Below are 20,668 nucleotides of genomic sequence, written 5' to 3'. Positions count from 1 at the left end.
ATGACGAAATCCATGTCTGTTTGCTTCACCTGAGTACGCTGGGTAGGTTTTGTGCTGAACTGTGCATTTTCCTTCAAACTTCGATCCTGCTGGCAGATTGTATTAGATTTTTCTTTTGATTCGTTTGGGGTGCTTGGGATTTACATCCTTGCTGAGTTCTAACCAGAGTCAGAAACTTCAGGTTGCCCTATTAATATTCTGCTTCCCACCCGTAGACAACAATGTGCAGTGAGGAAGTGTAAGTGAACTTGGTGTGCTATGGCCGCCTGTAAAGAAGGTCTTAGAAACTGTATTAATGACCATTTAAAAAAAATATATATATGTAATGCAGAATGAGTGGAAAATATGTTTGAAATACAGCAGTATACTTGAGAAATAACAAAGGGCGTTGCTTCTCATCTGTCAACATAACCCACAATTGGGAAAATCTTGTCAAAATATTTATCAGTATAAAAATAGTGTTTGTATTAGACTTGCCCGTTCTACAGTCATCTGATAGATATGGGAACCCTGTATCTACTCTGCATTGCATATAAAAGTTTTTTTGTTTAGAAGAAGATGAATCAGCACAGGCCCATGACAACCTGCTGGTAACTCATCAGTGCTGTGTACTCTCAAGGGTCATATAAAACTTTGCATAGAATGGCATGGAGTGGAGGAGTGGCCTAGTGGTTAGGGTGGTGGACTTTGGTCCTGAGGAACTGAGTTCAATTCCCACTTCAGGCACAGGCAGCTCCTTGTGACTCTGGGCAAGTCACTTAACCCTCCATTGCTCCATGTAAGCTGCATTGAGCCTGCCATGAGTGGGAAAGCGTGGGGTACAAATGTAACAAAAAAAAAATTTGTGCACGGTATGTTGTAAGATATGCCAGTATTTAGCACACATGTACTAAATTTTCAGACTCCTGGCAATGCTGTAGTTCTGACCAGTGCCGTAGCGAGGGCTAATGACACCCGGGGCGGGTCGCCACTGCACCCCCCCCCTCCGGAGCGAACCCCCCAGACTGCATTCTTACCTGCGGGAGGGCCGATCCGCCCCTAGTGCACGTCACTCATAGCTGTGTTGGCCCCACTGGTTCCCTGCTCTCTCTGCCCCGGAACAGGAAGTAACCTGTTTCGGGGCAGAGGGAGCAGGGAACCAGCGGGGCCGGCACCCCCCGAGCACGTGCACCCGGGGCGGACCACCCCTCCCGCCCCCCCCCCCCTTCCTACACCACTGGTTCTGACAACTGAAAGCACAGAAGGTTAGTTGAAACTGATAAGACACAAATGCATTTGTGGAAAAGTTGTGAAATGAAGAGATCATTTGATTTTTTAGAGATAGTATATTATAGGTGAAGGGTGTTGTTTAAAGTATTGTTATAAATTACAAGGATTTGTCATAAACAATTGAACTCCCATTTTTAGTTAGCTAGAATAATGTGATATAGCCAGTGTACCTGAATGTAACTCACCTTGAGCTACTACTGAAAAAGGTGTGAGCAAAATCCAAATAAATAAATAAAATAAATTAAGGTAAAATACATTTTTCTTTAAATACAGCAGAGATGCATGTGAGGAGGGGAAAAGACTGGTAGATTGTATAAGGGGAGTGATAGCAGCTTGAAAACCAGGAAGATTAGAGCTCTTATTCAAACATCTTTTGTTCCCTCAATCTTTAGCTGCAGGAGAAAAAAAAAGTCTTATTGAATAAGGCCATAAGTGATTGTACCTGTTACTCTCTTTCTCAGTCCATTGCTCCTGTCTGCAGACTCCCTGGATTGCAAATCAAGCAGTTATTCCCTCTTTTCCTACAGTATCTGTCATCACAGCCCCTCACCACCAGCTGCAAAATCAGCAACCCCTGAAACCAGTGAAGGGTAACTTAAACCAGTAGGTGGTTCAGAAGTTCCTCCCCTGAGACTGCATGCCTCTCTGTCAATATATATTCAACCATCATGAACCCAGCGTTCTTCTGCTTGCACTGTAACAATGGTAAATGACACATGCACATGAATTTCAATCTCTGACCAAAAATAATGACACTGGCTCATTCCAGTAAACCATATAGGGGACTGCCTATGGAAACTGCAGCATCCTTTAGTGAAATTGTATTAGCATTCTGATAGCATAGGTTTTGTTAAACGCATTTGCAGAAATGCAACTTCAGACCGCTTATATTAGGTCTCTTAGGACAGAGGGTAATAATTGCTATGTACAGAATAAATTGAGGAAAGATCTTTATGATCCAGGGAAACTGGGAAATGCACATCTGTTCCTCACACCTTTTGGAATTCCATTATGGTGTCAAACCTAGGGAACAAAGACAGGGTGAGGCCAATTTTGCAAAAGAAGCAGGAAAAAAATGAGAAGACTGGCAGTCACCTGGCACATAGGATGCTTTAGCATCTTCACCCTGAAAGCTAACTGGAATGGTTTGTTGCTAAGAATGTAATTGTTTCTGTGGCGATGCCCAGGCAAGCAATAAATCTTGATTGGTGGCTGTTGGCCAGGGCTGTGTTATTTTTCAATAACCTGAGCACTTTTACTTTTTTTGTCTTAGACAAGCTAGAATTTCATTTGTTCCTCAGAATGCCCTTTAAAAGAAAAACAACAACTCCCCCCCCTTCCAAAAACAAATTCCCCTATGAATTATATAGTATGATTCAAATGTCTTTGGATGTTTTTAGGGCTGTTACCTTTGTACTCCTCAGGGCATAAACTACTTTAGGGGTCCTTTTATTAAGCTGCGGTACTACACCTAAAAAGAGCTTACCGCAGGACGTTCTCAGATATCCTGTGGTAAGTTCTCAATCGGCACACGCTACCTGCTCGCTAAAAATTATTTTTTATTTTTGCGCAAAGGGGGTGTGTCCGCTGTGGGTGGAGAATGGCGTTCAGCACAAATCAGTTAGCGTGTTCACATTGCCATGCGCTGATGCATAGGATTACCACATGAGCCTTTACTGCCTTCAAAATAGGTGTCAGTAAGTGTTCCTTTGGACTTTTTTTTTTTAATGGCTGTGCGCTAATGGCGACATTAGTGCATGGCCATTAATGCAAAAAAGAGAAAATAGGCTATTTTACTGCTGTGGCAAAAAATGGCCTTAGCATGGGGGAAAAAGAAATTCACAACTGTTCAGTTTCTCCACTGAGGTCCATACTACTACTACTACTACTCAAATCATTTCTATAGCGCTTACCAGTCGTGCGCGGCACTTTACAATTGAACATGAAGAAAAGACAGCCCCTGCTCAATAGAGCTTACAATCTAAATCAGGACAGACGGACAGGACAAATAAGGGATAAGGGTAGGACAGACAGATAGGACACATAGGGAAAAGGGACTATTGAAGAGAGGAAGACAAGATAAGGTTACGAGCAGGTGACAAGTTAGGAATTAAAAGCAGCATCAAACAGGTAGGCCTTTAGCTCGGATTTGAAGGCGGCCAGGGATGGAGCTTGTCCATAGAGAAGGAAAAAAAATTCTGTAAGATCTTGTATGTTCAGGTTGTTTTGTTTAGTAAGTGAGTTGTGACCTAAGTAAAAAGCATTCAGATACTCTTAAAACTCTGTCTAGGACACGACCTTCTACAGCCTCTTCTTCTAGAAAATTTGCAGGAGGATTTTGACACTCCAAATGCTATGGGGTCATTTTACTAAGGTGCGCTGGAAAATGGCTTGCAGTAGTGTAGGCGCGGGTTTTGGGTGCACGCTGATCCATTTTTCAGCGCTCCCGTAAAAAAGACCTTTTTAAACATTTTTGCCGAAAATGGACGTGCGGCAAAAATCAAAATTGCCGCACATCCACTTTGTGTGTACAACTTTACCACCAGCCATTGACCTAGCGGTAAAGTCTCATGCGGTAACCGGGTGGTAATGACCTATGCACGTCAAATGCCACTTGGCGTGTGTCCGATACGTTCGTCTGAAAATAAAAATGATATTTTTGGCCGCTCGTATTGGACGTGCGCCAAAAATGAAATTACCACAACAGCCATGTGGTAGTCAGGCGGTAACTCCATTTTGGTGTGCGTTGGAGGCACGTAGATGCTTACGAGGCTTGCGTACGACTGGTAGCGCTGTAGAAATGATTTGTAGTAGTAGTAGTAAAAGGTCCCCTATAAATATCTAGGCGTTTTTATATGCCTACTTCTCCTCCACCTCAAAGTACTACACTCCAGTGTTCACTTCTGCAACAGCAGCGGGGACAGAAGTCCCAAACACCTTCTCAATCTAAACAACAACCCAGTTTTTGAGTCTTTCCTAGAGATGACCATCAAAGGACATGCTAAGGCCACTTTCTACTGCAGCTTAATAAAAAGACCGTCTCTGATACTACAAGCGCCATAGCAAATTATGAGTTAAGCAGTAAACAATTGTCAGATTTGCCAAATAATATAAATTGCTGAAACCTTAACTTACTTGAGCTTGAGCTTGTCATCCTATTCCACATATACTCAAATGCATATTCAAAGAAGCAGTATCTATGTATTACGCCACAAACATATCCAGCCGGTCTATAAATGCATAATTATGGATTATAATTGCCTTGAATCAATACATGCAGATGAAGCATCATCTGTCAAATGTTGCTGTTATTTCTCATGTTTCACTGTGTTTAATCACCCACTGTTCATAGATGATATAGCTTAGTGCGCTCCAGTGCTGAAGAACACTTTATTATTGCTCTGTCGGAACTGAAATGCACAATTCTAGGATCTGACAGTCCCAAACATTTTCTGTGGATTTTATTTCCATGCTTGAATTGGTTAGTGAGACAAAACCTGAAGTTCTTTCATTTCTGGCCAAACAAAATTCTTCTATTCTTAAACTAAGGATTCTTCTCTCCCACTGTGTAGCTTAGAAATAGGCAATCATCATTATTTGGCTACATTAGCCCTCTCCTCAAGTCACTTCACTGGCTTCCTATCCGTTTCCGCATACAGTTCAAACTCCTCTTAGTGACCTATAAGTGCATTCACTCTGCAGCTCCTCAGTACCTCTCCACTCTCATTGCTCCCTACGTTCCTCCCCGGGAACTCCGTTCACTGGGTAAATCTCTCTTATCTGCACCCTTCTCCTCCACTGCTATCTCCAGACTCCGTTCCTTTTATCTTGCTGCACCATATGCCTGGAATAGACTTCCTGAGCCGGTACGTCAAGCTCCATCTCTGGCTGTCTTCAAATCTAAGCTAAAAGCCCACCTTTTTGATGCATTGTTTAACTCCTAACCCTTATTCACTTGTTCAGAACCCTTATTTTATCATCTCCCACCTTAGTAATTCCCTTATCTCTTATTTGTCCTGTTTGCCCTAATTAGATTGTAAGCTCTGTCGAGCAGGGACTGTCTCTTCATGTTCAAGTGCACAGCGCTGCGTACGTCTAGTAGCGCTTTAGAAATGATAAGTAGTAGTAGTAGTACATTACCTGTATCTTTTGCAGGTCACAGTGCAGACATCAGTGGTCTAATACAAAAAGCTAACGCTGCACACTTTAAAATTTATATCCTGCACGTGCCTTAGGATATCAGTGGAGAGACTTACAGAAGCCTTGGAAACAGATAAACATGATACTTAAATGTACAGAGAGATGATGATGAAGGTGGAATGGGGTCAGGAGTGTTCTCAGAGGACAATCAGGCATAATATTCTCAAGTGCGGGTGACGTTATCTACGGAGCCTGGTGCAGACACTGCCGTAGTGCATTGTCAATTTACAGCTTTGAAGCAGTGCCCTCACCGTGCATATCCGGGTACCTTCCCGTCCAACACGAGTGCGGGCCCGAGGAGCAGAAAGGTTGGGGTTTCTAATCTCTCCTCAGCACGTCAAACTTTTCCATTTTGGTGTCTTCCATTTTTCAGGACTTCTTTCTCATATTTTTCTTTTTTTGTCATTCCTTTTAATCAGTTTATTAATTTTTCAACTCTTTTTTGTCATTTTTGACTTTTGAGGCTTCTGAGCCCTTCTTTGATCCAGGAAGCAACAATCATTTTCAGGTACAAAACTACTCGAGCTCCCTGGGCCATTGAGCCTTTTGACCTAGCATCGGTCATTTTTCCCTCCATGTCAACAAGGGTGCTGAGTGGCTTTAAAAAGTGTACTTAATGCAATGGAACCATTTCAGGTACAGACCCCCATAACTGGTGTGTTCAGTGCTTGGGTCCGGAGCATCGGGACTTACAGTGTGCCCTCTGTCTGCAAATGAGGACACTTAAAGCCCACATAATCCAGCACGAAAAACATTTTGGCTCTGCATTGGCATCAAGCATGGCAGGGGATTCGGCAATAGACATGGAACCTGCATCAGCCATGGCATCGACATCAGGTGCACTGAATCAATATCGAGAGTATCCGACATCGGAATCGGTGCAGCGACCATGTAAGGACTCTGTCCTCTTTGTCAGTGCTGCATGCATTGAAGGACCTACAGTGTAAAAAACCTAAGAGGCATCACCATCGTTCTCCCTCTGGACACCTGCCAACACCTCCCCTGCATCAACATCCTCGATGAACAGGAAGCATCCATTCTGCAGTGATCACTGTCCTTCCCTGTAACTTGTTGCTCATCAAGAGCCTTTGAGGTTCTCGAACTCTACTATGCCTGAACAGGCTATAACTCAAGCTTCTCAGTCAGTACCAGTGTGTACTCTATAGGAGGAAATCCAGGCTATGCTGAAAGAGGAGCTTTCAGGACTACTGTATATGCAGTCTATTCAGGCATAGAGGGTGCTTGTGTCAGCCTCAGCCCAGTCTGTGGATACATTGGAGAGACAGTCACGCACATCAGCTCAGCATCAACTATCGGGGACAGCACGAACCTAACTGATGTATGCATCAGCAGAGGAACTTTCTCCAGCATTAGAGACTCAACTGCCTCAATGGTCTTCCACTCAGAGCCGACACTCTACTCAGCACACTCTTCCACATACTCCAGGAGGAGTACTTTGAAGAGTCAGACTCAGACTTCTCCTGGGAGATGGAGCAGGACCCACAGGACCTCTCAGCTGAGGAGTCCTATGGCATCCCATCTGACCTTTCTCTGCTGCCTGAGAGGCATAAGTCTCCTCCAGAAAGTACATCTTTCCCTGGCTTTGTCCATACCTTTTAAATTGGAGACAGAGGAGGAACCTTGTTCAGAGCTCTTTGAGGTTCTGCCTCTTGAAAAGGTTGATGAGTTCCTCAAACTGCACAGGAAACTTCTGGATTGTCCTAAATATCTAGCAAGACAGGCCTTTGATGCCTTTAACATCTCTTCTCACATTTCTGCCTTGGGAGTAGCAATACGACCTTTTTCCTGGCTCAGAGTTTCCTACCCCGAATCTGCTGTTAAAGAGTGTCTAGCAGATGTCCCTTATTGTGAAGACAACTTATTCGGTGACAAGGTCAAGGAAGTGGCTGACCTAATTAAAATGCTTAAGGCCCTAAAAGCTAGCACAAGACCAAACAGTAGTAATGTTCACAGTTCATATGGGTTTATGATATTTGTGTTCCAGTGATTTTTGAAGACCTCATGCATAGGAGTCATGGGGCACTTGAGAGTTTAAGCCATCTCTGGTCTCCGTAATATATTTTTTGTTTTGATTTTATTCTTTTTGTTTTTATATTAAATCTGTTGGTATCTCTCCATTGGATGTAACCCCTTCTATATATATTGAATAGACTTTATATTTGTACTTATATCGAATTTTATGCTACAGAAGCACTTAAGCAAGTCTGTTCTCTGGGGGATCTGTTATCCGACACGACTTCGTGTTTCGCCATTGCATTGGTGAGAGAATGGCATGATACTGAGATGGAGAGGTATCCTTGAAAAAGCTATAATGGCGAAACACAAAGTCGTGTTGGACAACAGATCCCCCAGAGAATCTCCTGGGATTGCGCGCAGTTTGAAATGCCCTCAAAACTTTCTAGGACCACATCCACAATCAGACAACCAGATTGCAATGTATTACCTGAACAAACAAGGAGGAACAGGTGCTTACCATTACCACCTCTGTCAACAAGCAATCTGTCAACAAGATTTGGACTTAGGCAGAGTCTCAAAATATTTCTATAAGAGCTGTTTATGTTGCCAGCAAACAGAATGCTGTGGCAGACAAATTGAGCAGAGTCCTTCAGCCTCACGAATTCCCTCTGCATGCTTGTAACTTGTTGAATATTCCAGCAGTGAGGGACCCCAGAGATAGACCTCTTCACTTCTCCCCAGACCAATAAGCTTTCCCACTTATCTTCCAGAATCACTGCTCCCAACAGTGTATCCCCAGCTGCCTTCCTGCTCCATTGGGGAATGGATGTTCTATACACCTTTCCCCCACTGCCTCGCATCAGGAAAACTCTTCTCAAACTACATCAAGACCAAATTGCTCCCTACTGGCCACGTCAGATTTGGTTCTCTCTTCTCCTAGAGTTATTGTCCAAGGAACCATTGAGGATAGATCCTTTTCCAACCCTAATAACACAGAACAAGGGGTCCCTCCTGCAGCTAGACCCTCACTCTCTGGCCCTGATGGCCTGGTTTTTGACAACATGGGTTTACATTCCTTAAACCTTTCATGTAGTAGTCACTGACTCCCTCCTACTCCCAAAGATGTGAATAAAAATATTACTTACCACCCTGTATGACATCTGCAGATGCTATATCCAGTTCTAATAGAGCAGCAAGCAGGACCCTGGAGTAGTATAGTGGTAAGTGCAGTGCACTATAGAGAGGGGGAAGCAGGCCTATATCGCACTAACTGTTACACTTGTAGTGGAGAGTGTGAGCCCTCCATAACTCACCAAAACTCACCTATAAGGGCTAGTATAATGGTGTACAGTTGGGGGTGGTGGGTTTTGGGGGGCTCAGCAGATGATGAGGGGGTAAAGGTGAGATGTGTACCTGGGAGCTTTTATAGGATGTCCACAGCAGTGTTCCCTAGTGTACCCTATTGCTCTCCTGGGATGTCTATGTGGCCAGTCTGCTACGATTGCTGGCTCCTCCTACATCCCAGTGGCTTGATTTTGTGCATTTTGCACTTCTTGTTTTTTTCAAAAATGGACCAAAAAGATAAACGAACAGAGCACAAAACCATCTAGCATGTGGCCATTAAAAAAAAAAAAGATAGACATTTTGCTGTTTTGAAAATGGCTATATTTCCTATTCGGATTTGGGACATTTAGCGCAAAACAGCCAAAGCCCAACTTAGACATATCAAAAATGCCCCTCTGGATCTCCTACACATATGCTTAGACTGGGCTGACCCTTCATGGCAGTGTCACCACTCACAGTGTAAGAGCCATGGTGTCTTCAGTAGCCCATTTCCACTCTGCCTTCATTGAAGAAATTTTCAAGGTGGGAACTTGGTCTTCTGTCCACATCTTCACTGCTCTCTACTGTCTGGAACAGCATTCTAGGTGAGATAGCTGGTTTGGACAAGCAGTTCTACAAAATCTTTTTACTACTTAAAAGTCAACTTCACCTGCTGGCCCTTTTTTCCTGCCAGATTCACTTTCTCCTTAGTTGCCAGATTCATTATTATATTTGTGAGCCTGTCAGCTAGTGAGGCTCACATGTGAGAATATCATGCTTTCTTATCCTTGGAGAAAGCAAAGTTACTTACCTGTAGCAGGTGTTCTCAGAGGACAGCAAACATATATTCTCACACCCCCTCCCACCTCCCCTTGGAGTTGTTTTCTTAGCTTTAATATTGTACTGCTGGTCCCATGCTCAAGCGTTGGGCAGGAAGGTACCCACGCATGTGCACTACCTCAAAGTTTTAAAGTGACAGTATGGCACTATCCACACCAGGTTCCATGGATGATGTCAACCACATGCGAGAATGTATGCCTGCTGTCCTCTGAGAACGCCTGCTCTAGGTAAGTAAGGGGCCCCTTTTACTAAGCCGCATAAGTGTCTACTTGCGCCCATCGCGCACCAAAATGGAGTTACCGTCTATCGCGTTGCTCTTGCGGTAATTTCATTTTTGGTGCACATCCGATACGCGCGTCTGAAAAATATATTTTATTTTTGGGCACGCGTAACGAACACGCTCCAAGTGGCATTTGGCGCGTAGGTCATTACCGCCCGCTTACGCGTGAGTCTTTACCACTAGGTCAATGGCTGGCGGTAAGGTCTCAGACCCAAAATGGACGCACGGCAATTTTCATTTTGCCACATGTTCATTTTTGGCAAAAAAATAAAAAGGGGCCTTTTTTTACAGGCGCGCTAAAAAATAGAACGGCACATGCCCAAAACCCGCGCCTACACTACCGCAAGCCATTTTTCAGCGCGCCTTTGTAAAAGGACCTCTAACTTTGCTATACTGCTGGTCCCATTGATTTTAAGCACTTTTCTATTGTAAATACATTGGTAACGGTCTACTGTTTGTCCTGTATGAGTCTTCACTAAATTGTCAACTCCAGGTGAAAGGGACCATGTACAGCATTATATATGTCTGGTAGCACTAAAGACATAGCAATAGTTATAGATTTCATTAATACAAACTTATATGGGATAGAACTGTAAGTTTAACAAATTGGGAGGGAGGGTCATGTCATAGATATCGGTTTAATCTCAGGAGTTGATGCAGAAAGCCACATGATAGAGCCACACTCAGATGTCTGAGCACGCAGCTTCTACTGCAGAATTAAAGCCTGTTATTTTATGTTTTGTCTTGTAATTTAAATTAACAAATTATTTAGACCTTGAGGATGTTCAGTGTGTGGAACACCCTTATCTATTGTATCCACAGATTAATTATTCTTTAGAATTACCAACTGGTGTCATTAATTTAGGGGAGGCTGTTGTAGTCTTGATTTTAAGGCTCATTGTGTTCACACACTTGTAGTACTGTTGTGTCACGACCTATGATGCAGTAAGCTAATGAGATGTTAATTCAATGTGTGCAAAATGCACTCTAACAAGGGGCAGCCTTGCCAGACACATGCACACAAAGATTCTGCGGTGAGGGTGGTTCATGGTGCGAATGTCCATACAAAATGAAAGTGCCGGCACACATCTGCGCCTGTTGTTCAGCATCAGCACATAAATATTAGCCTCACAAAAATTTCTTGCACAAAATTTCTTGCAGGGCTGATACTTATGCACAGAATAACAGGTGTAGATTTGTGCTAGCACTTATGATCTGTTACCTCCAGTCAGTCTTTTAAAGTTGCAGGTACTTGTTCTAGCCACTGAACAAAGGAGACAAAACTTATTTAACCTCCCCAAAACGGCACTAAATCTTGACCAACCCTCCTATGCTGCCCCATACCTATGTAAAAGTTTCTCGTGTTGTGCAAATGTTAAAAACCACAGGGTCGATATTCACAGAGATTTAACCATCCAGAAACAACTCTTAGCTGATTAAATTGCGTGTTTAGTGCAAATTGGTTATTTTCAGCGGCAGTTAACTAGTTAGTGCAGCTGAAAATAACCGGTTAGTGCTTTTTTTAGGAGCATTCTGGGAGCAGAGTCAGCACTTGGCTGGTTAAGTGCCGGTATTCAGCATGTAACCGGCCAGGTTAACTGCATAAATAGAACCGCATAAAAGCTAGTCCTATCCCATAACCAGTTAAGAGCTGAATATCAGACATAACCAGCTAGGTGTTAGCCGGCTCCACTAAACTGAATATTCATTGCTGGTACCTGGACATGGCCTGGCATTGAATTTCCAGGTTTAACGCCAGGGGTGGACAGCAAAACACTGATTTCTGCCACCTGAATATCAGGCCTAGTGTTTCTTTTCTATGAATACTCAACGGCCTCATTACCATACATTTTAATGCAGTGTGTGCCACTCGAGTAAACTCCTGTGCTCAACCCCTTTTTGCATAGTGCAGCCAGTATCGGGCATGTACACCCTGTGGTAACTGTGCTTCGCCTCGTCACTCATGGCACCTTTCTACATCGGCCCCTTAGTGAGTGAACGCCAATATCCTGAATGACTCCTGGAAGGGTTTTTTTTTTTTTTGGAGGACTTTGAATTTTGCAATTCCTCTTTAGAATGTATGAATCATCTTGCATGCCTGTGTATTTGCATTTCTTTCCTTCTCTCTTTGACATTTATACCATGGTTAAGTTTTTACCTTTTCACTTTACCTTTGATGGTTCAGATTTTGGCTCATGGAACCTTTCTACATCCTGAAATGATTTACCACAGTATTTTTGTGTGTCTTTCCCACTGTAGTCTTTCCCTTCTGGCCACCCTTCTGCGCGTGCATGTATCAGTGTGTTCTTGTGCAAAATCAGTTTCATTTAATACAACTTTTTCTAGGGTCTCAATAAAACTCCCAGTCTAAAGGGACAGAGTGGGAAAGCCCTGGTTTGACAATAGTTCATGCTTGGTTGTGCAGTTGTGGTGTCCCAGAGAAAAGTAAAGCTATATTGTGTATATGTTTGTTTTGTTTATTATGAATGGCTTTTTAAAAAAAATGTAAATCACTTAGCTGTAAGTGTTATACAAATTTTTAAAATAGATAAATATATTTCAGTATCTGTGCATGCAGTGCTTTAAACCCAGGATCGAATCAGCCCTTCCCTTTCCTATGGAGTTGTGTGCTCACCATAAACTGGAGATTGTATTTATTGTGTATTTGGATTTTGCTCACACCTTTCTCAGTAGTAACTCAAGGTGAGTGACATTCAGGTATACTGGGTATTTCATCCCCTTCTTCCCTCACTACCTGTTAACATCACACTTCTATCTCTTTCCTACTTCTTGTTATTGTAAGCCGCTCAGACATCATTTGATGGGTAGGGTATAAGCCCCTAATAAACTTGGAACTGAGAAAATATGTGAAAAAAAATAGGGGAAAATGGCAAAACAAAGCAAAAATGAACCCAAAATGTGTGCTCATTGCAACTCTGAACTTTTATGGGCTTTTGTTTTTACAGCACACGAGATGCATGCACCTATGGGTGCACTGACGTTTCTCCTTAATGGATACTATTTTTAGTGATCGTGTGTAGAGTGGGGTTGGCAGAGTGGAAGTGCAGAAGCTGCGACCTTGGTGGGATGAAGGAGAGAGCCACAGTGGAGCTAGGAATTGTAATTCATCTTCCATATTTCTTAAAGGCCCTACTAACATTGCTACCTAGCATCAGTCCTCCGATAATGATAAATTATTGCCCAATGGCTCCACTTGGAGAATGCTTTAATGAAGGGGTCTGAGTACATCCATGCATATGTTTTATGCAAGGTATGTACAGATAATGAATGGGGGGAATTGATGAATTACCAGGCAATAAATCAATCCAGGAACTCTGGTGAGGGGAATTCAAGCAGTTAATAATAATATCAGAACTTCTGAAATTGATTAATTACCTGGCATTTCGTCTGTTCCCATGCCTTACTATTTTATTTACAAGATCTGGAGGCACTTCTTTGTTTACCAGAAGCTTTTAAGTACTTATTTTTTATTCCATGAAGTTGTATGAGATTCAATACCTGCCTGTCAGGAGGCCATTTTAGAAGGCTTGCATGGCCTCTTCAATGCCTTACATGTGTAAGTCTGTGGCACACACAGGGGCCCTTTGACTTAGCTGCGGTAGGCTCTACGCATGTGCAGCGTGCCCAAATGAGACTACCACCAGGCCAGTGTGCCCCCCTGGCGGTAATTTCAGATTTGGCGTGCACCCATAATGCCTAGATGAATTATTTATTTCCTCCCACGTGCAGCAGTTGCCATGCACCAACCGCTCACCGCGTGTGTAGCAAGTGAGCCCTTACTGCTAGATCAGTGGGTGGCATTAAGGGCTCAGGCTGCTTTTAGATGCACGCTGGTTTCAGTTTTACTGCATGACCTTTTACCGTCACATTTAAAAAAAAACCTTTTTTGCAGACACTGTAAAAACTGGCCTGGCGCGTGCCTAATACCTGTGCCTACACTGCTGCAGGCTACTTTTTACCTCGGCTTAGTAAAAGGGCCTCACAGTTTCCAAGGGGCTATAATACCCTCTCATGTTATAACAGATTGTCTAAAGTTAAGCATCATTTGCATGCTTATATTGATAGAATGCTGGCATTCTTGCAGATAAGTGGGCTGTTTTGCACATAAATGGCAGAAGTGTGTATAAGTACCATGATATAATTGCCCACTAAAATAGCTTAGCCTGTAATTGTTAGGGGGCCTTCATAGGGAGGGGCTAACATTTAAGAATACTACACATGTGAATGATGCATTTAAGCACTTACATATACGCTAGCCATAGACCTGACATAAATGCTGATGCATAAATATAGGTGGGTTGATGCCAACTTATGCTAATATTCCATAAAGGAAGTTATGCCCCATGTTTACTAAGCCACGTTAGCGAATGGGCTGTGTTGGCATTGGCGCACTGGCAGTCACTAGCGCGGCTTTGTAAACAGAGGGGTATGTGCGTTAAGTGCCATTGTGGAATAGTTTTCAAGTTTATTTCATATTTGATATACAGCCAACCAGTAAATACCATTGTAGCGACATACATTATACAAGTAGATAATCAGAAAAGTTGCAAACTTGAAATATAATAATTAGGGGTGGGCGTTTGGGGGGGGGGATTCTATATATATGGGTCCTAAAAAAATCTGCATGGAAAACATTTCCACCTAAGCGTATTCTGTAAGCTGTGCCTAGATTTAGGTGTGGTGTATAGAATATGTTTAGGCAGATGTCCAGGGGCATAGTCAGACTTCGGCGGGAGGGGGGTCCAGAGCCTGAGGTGAGGGGGCACATTTTAGCCCCCCCTGGTGCCACCAACCCCCCTCCCCACCATTGCCGACTGCCGCCACCACCACCAACTTTGACCCCCCCCCTGCCGACGACCCTCTTGACCCCCCCTCCCACCGCCACCTACCTTTGCTGGCAGGGGACCCCAACCCCCACCAGCCGAGGTCCTCTTCTTCCGGCGCAAGGCTTCGTTCTGTTTCTGAGTCTGACGTCCTGCAGGACGAAGCCTTGCGCCGGAAGAAGAGGACCTCGGCTGGCGGGGGTTGGGGTCCCCCGCCAGTAAAGGTAGGTAATGGCGGGTTGGCGGCAGGAGGGGGAGTCAAGAGGGTCGTCGGCAGGGGGGGGTCCAGGGCCAAATCTACAGGGGCCCAGGCCCCCGTGGCCCCACGTAGCTAGGCCACTGCAGAAGTCGTTGTGCCTAAATCTGCGCGCTTCCTTTTACATCAATGAAAACATGGCGTAAATCCCAGCATGTAGATGTAGGCGCAGAGGGCCATATTCTATAACTGTGTGCATAAATTTTAAAACGCCCACAAAAACACCCATTTTCCCGGACATAACCATGCTCCCTTTTGCCTGTTTGTGTTAGAAGTTAGGTGCTGTGCGTTACAGAATACACTTAGCCAGTTGTATGTGTAAATTCTAATTATTGTCAATTAGTGCGTATTATTGCTTGTTAATTGCTGTTATCAATGCTAATTAGCTTGTTAAGCCAATTAAGTTGCATGCGTTGTTATAGAATATGCTTTGATTTTGGCACAGAAATCTAGGTGCACTATATAGAATCCGGGGGTTAGTGTGCTATTAAATTCAACTAATTTTTTAAAAAATTTGAACTAGGATTACATTTTTTAATCCTGTTCAAAATGTTTAACTCCCCTCCGTTGTCCAGCATTGCTTTCTCTCCCTTGCCTTTCCCATTTCACCTTGGCATAACGCAGCAGAGGGAAGGCATCGGTGTCAGAAGTAGCATGTGGAAATCGCTGCCAGAGACCCTATAAAGAGCCAGATAAATGTTAAGATAAATGGGGGGGGGGGGGGGGGGGGGGAGGGAAGAGATGCCAGACCTGTGTGCTGGGGGGGGGGGGCAGTCAGTAGCAGTAGTAGCAGGAGAGGAGAGAAATGGGTATCTGTGTGTCAGGAGCGGCAGGTTTAGTAGCAGAAGGGCAGACACATGGGTGTCTGTACAGGCGAAGGATGCAGCAGGAGAGGAGAAAGGTAGGTACCTGTATGAGGGGGGAGGGGGGAAGCAATGTGCTGTGGGAAGGAAGGGTGTGCATGCAACTTTTCATTATATTAAGCAGGTTTAAAACATTTCTGTACAATCTGTGTAATAGAAATTTTACTAGTGCTAAGCCATCCAACCCAGAGGTGTGATTAATCATGTGATTAAAAATTTTAATACTTAAATTTGATTACAATTTTTAATCGCTGCCCACCCCTAATAATCATCATCTAAAAAAGATTAATAATGATTAAAATGATAATTAAAAGAAAAAATCAACCTCATATCATGAAGATCCAGTGTGGTACCCTACAGTTAAAGGCCTAAAAAGTTAATTGCAATAGCACTACCCACTTAAGTTTGGTGCCTAGATGGCCCCCACTAATAGAATTGCCCCCATGGTGGATTTGAGTTGGTTAGGCCTCAAAAGTATATTTGCTATTTCCAATTTTGCAATGGCAATAAATGCATACATTACAAAGTCTAGACTACATGTCAGAATATACACTTGCTTCGAGACATTAGGGGTTTCGAGTTTTCAGGCGTGATTGAGGGAGCAGTTCTGTTTACACCTGTGGTGTATAAAATTACCTTTATCATCTTTAAAATTGAGTTTTATAGCTTGGCTTCTTTTGGATGTCCAGTTTTATAAAATCCGGCCATTTACATATATTGGTTACAAATCATTATTTACACGTTGAAAAGCCGGAGTGATGCTGCTCTTTTTGTGAATACATCCTCCTCTAACATGACTTTTCCTGCTGCATGTGCAACTGCACCCATATTTCCTGCACACTTAGGTGTATTTTACAAAAGGCTTCCCATTCAATGAGCAGAAAAGAACAGCAGACCCACGTGATAAAGTCAAACAAAATTTATTCAACGGCAATCAATAAAACAGCATACAACTTTCTTCTAACCGCCCAACATGGCCATGTTTCGCTCTCTCAAGGGCTGTGTCAGGGGCTTAATGAAAACTGTAAAATAAATACATAAAAGGTCATCAGATACTAACATATAACAAGGACCACCTACACCTTAAGTTAGGTGGCTAGAGGAAAGTTGTATTCTGTTTTATTCACGTTGAATAAATTTTGTTTGGCTTTATCACGTGGGTCTGCTCTTCTTTTCTGCTGTTCTGGATCTTGCAGGCCCGCTTGCTTGTGTGCTTTTCGGGTCCCCATTCAGCAAGTCTTTTATAAAATACTTAGGAAACTCACACATCCAGACTTTTCCTACCTAGAAAAGCTGAGCAAAATCAATTTTGGAGTAAATTCTGTAAAGAAAGTGCCAACATTTAGGAGGCATAATCCGGGTGGGAAAACGCATTCTTCCCCGGATTCTGTATAGCATGCTTAGCTTTCTGTGCCAAAATCCCAAGCATATTCTGTAACAACGCAAGTATCTTAATTGGCTTAACGTGCCAATCATCATTGTTAACAGAACTTAACAAGCAATAATGAGCACTAATTGGCAATAGTTAGAATTTACGAACATAACTTGCTAAGCATATTCTGTAACGCACTGTACTTAAATCCTAATGCACGCAGGCAAAAAGGGCATGGTTATGAGTGGGGAAATGGGAATTTTATGGGTGTTCCAAAATTTACATGTGGTGTTATAGAATATGGCCCAATGCGCCTAAATCTACATGCCAGGATTTACGCCACGTTTTCATTGGTGTAAATGGAGATGCGTAGTTTTAGGCACTAGGATAGCATATTCTATATACTGTGCCTAAATATAGGCGCTCCTTATAGAATACGCTTAGGTGGAAATGTTTTCCATGTGGATTTTCTAGGCACCATATATATGGAATGTGGCCATCTGTGTGTAAGATATAAAATAAGTTTGCAGATACAAAGAAGAGGCTTTTGTGATCTGCAGCAAACAGGAAGCGCAGACACAAGGTTTCTATACATATAATACATGCACATCTTTGGAATCTAGGCATGAGCATTTGCACCAGCTTTACGGCCTGCACAAGTGTGTGGAATAGGCTTCAGTTAGTTGCCCTCTAGGTACTTAAACACTGACACTCCTTTATAGAATTATCCCCATAGTGTCTTACTGGAATAAAGTCCTAGGTGACGATTAACGGCGCCACTTTATTTGTATCAATCACTGGCTGTGTATCCTTTCAGCTAACACGCCTGTTAAATATGAAATAATAAAATTGGTATGCTGCCAGGCATTTAAGTGCTGTTACTTATGTGTGATCATGTAAAGAGTGGGACGGATAATACAAACTCTTACAAAGCTGTCAGGACCGCTGCACTGTGATGTGAGAGCACCATATTTAGTACAGAGCTTGACAAGCAATCTGCAAGCTTCAGCAGGTTTGATGTCCTTTGCTGGCTTGCAGTATCACAACAGGGAGACAAACACTAAAACACCTCTCCTCCCCCACTCTAGGCTGCTTTGTACTCAAGACAATAACCTGTGATCCCTTTGCTTCTGCATTCTTCCCATTTCAGCTCTTGGTGGATAGGGGCAGGGCCAATGACTTCCAAGAGTTGCATTCATCTTTAGCCTATGATGTCTCATCACCTTTTAAAAGAGACACACTCTGACAGATTACAGTGCACCCCAGAAAAAAAAGCAAGCTGTTCTTACTGACTTAAGATATAATGGCATTCATCAAAACATTTATTCCAGATTTTTTTCCAAACATCTGTGAAAAAGAATAGCCTCAAAGGACTATGGTATTGGTATTCCGACACTTCCGAGGCAAAAGTGTTCATTTTCAACTCCCAGTCTGACAGTCTTGGAGATTGGTTTGCCTGTTATTTTTTGTCTCATTTAAACTAGAAAATTATTTAGACCTTCAGGGCTTTCAGGGCCCCTTTTACTAAGCTGCGGTAAAAGGGGGCCTGTACCAGTGTCAGCATGTGTTTTTGACAAGCCGTGCTTAAAGTTAGGAGCAGTTTATAGACTAGCACTTATGCCTGGGAATTGCACTTTAGGTCCTGCCATTTGCACCAACTAAAAAATGGTGCAAATGTGCCTAAATTAGGCTCATATCCCCATTATTCAATAACATGACACACAACTTTTAGGAGTGCCCCGTTACGCCCATGACCCACCCATTTCCACACACCCCTTTTCAGATCGCCAGTAAATTTTAGGCGTGGATCCCACGTCTAAATTTACGCATATAAAGTTCAATTAAATCTAATTAGTGCCAATAATTGTTAAAAAGCCAATTATTGTGCTAATTAGCTTGTTATTAAATTAAATTGTGCTCCCAAATTTGCATGTACAATTTTTGGTGATGTTTATAGAATTAGGAGGCATAATGTGAGGGGTGGAGCTTCATAAAATGAAGTTGGCAGTTACTTGCTGCTGGCTGCAAGGCTTTCAGTTGCAGCAAATTGAAAAAAAGATATCCCTCACCCAATGACGAATGGGTGGTATGAGAGAGTTTGGAAAATATATGAAATGGATTGCATTGATTAGGAAGTAAGTAGCAAAGCTTAATACACTTGGTGTTTTTCAATAAAGACCCATAATTGTACATACGTCTCCCTTGATTGACTCTCGTAGGGATTGAGTGTTCCTCCACCTTTGTGGTTGTTCCTTCCCTCCTTTGAAGACAGAATTACAGCGGAGTAGAGCCCTTGTGGCAGGTTTTGATCATAAGGCTTGTGGCCATATGATTGAGGCAATGTCTGGAGTCTTAATTTTTTTTTTCTATGTGCGGCATGTAACTGTTGATTTGGTGCTTTACATAAGGGATTGAATTGTTCTAAAAAAAAAGCTTGTAGCACTGTTGAATTGCTGGAATCTTGTAAAAATATTGTTGATGTGTTAACTTGTTGGATACATCACTGACAAATAAAAAATAAAGTCTAAAAAATGTTTTTATTAACGTGATATATAACATATATAAGTGCTAGTCTGCCGTCTTTTCAGTTATCATTGTGTAAAGATGCATGACAGATGAACAATCCCTTGTTTTGCTTACAGAGCTGTCAAATTGCACTATATCACTTAAAAGTTACAGAAGCAGTACTGCTGAGCTCACTGTGCTAGGTTTAAAAAGCTCATTTGAATGTACATTGTGCTTCCGCAAAAATGTGACAAGAATACTCCTGTAAATATATCACTTGGCATAGATCCTCCTTTTAATGATATTTGTGGGGAAATCCATGTAAAAGTGACTGCAAAAACGCAGTCCATCCGATATTCAGCACTATTTAATTGTCCAGGAACGGGGTCCCAGCCAGTTAAATAGTGCTTAACCGGCTATCCGCGAGTGTTCAGCAGGAGATAGCTGATTAGCTCCCACTGAATAGTTGTGGTTAGTACTTAGCAGATAACCAGTTTTATAGCGCAATATAGCTGGCTATTCGCTAATATTTGGCGCATCGCCGGCTAAGTTTGATGGCCAAATTGGGCCGCTAAAATAGGCCTATCTTTCGCTGGTTTCAACTTAACCAGTCAGCACTGAATATTGACCTGGCCATTTTAAGTTGAAACTGGACAAAATAAACCAGATGTTTAATACTGGTCACTGAAACAGCCCGGCACTGAATTTCCGGCCTCAGCGCTGGCCTCAAGAGACAGCCCGACTAACTCCTGTGATTTGAGTATCGGCCCCAGTAAGTTGGTTTCCCACGTGACAAAGTTTTGTTTTGGAAAGGAAACTGTACTAGTGATAAAGAAAATTATAGAAAGTGCTGTAGGACCTCTGGTTTATCCTACTACTACTACTACTACTACTACTTAACATTTCTAGAGCACTACTAGGGTTACGCAGCGCTGTACA

At 42.7% G+C, this 20,668-nt stretch overlaps 1 protein-coding gene across 1 annotated transcript in view; it reads left to right on the top strand.

The window, feature by feature from the left end:
• TMEFF1 (transmembrane protein with EGF like and two follistatin like domains 1) overlaps positions 1-20,668 on the top strand; it is a 451,913-nt gene that overhangs the window by 1,556 nt on the left and 429,689 nt on the right. The gene's annotated exons all lie outside the window — the stretch shown is intronic.

Source organism: Microcaecilia unicolor, chromosome 1, assembly GCF_901765095.1.
Source record: "Microcaecilia unicolor chromosome 1, aMicUni1.1, whole genome shotgun sequence".
Lineage (NCBI taxonomy): Eukaryota > Metazoa > Chordata > Amphibia > Gymnophiona > Siphonopidae > Microcaecilia > Microcaecilia unicolor.
The sequence above is the reverse complement of the archived record's forward strand: the minus strand, read 5'-3'. Positions and strand labels throughout refer to the sequence as shown.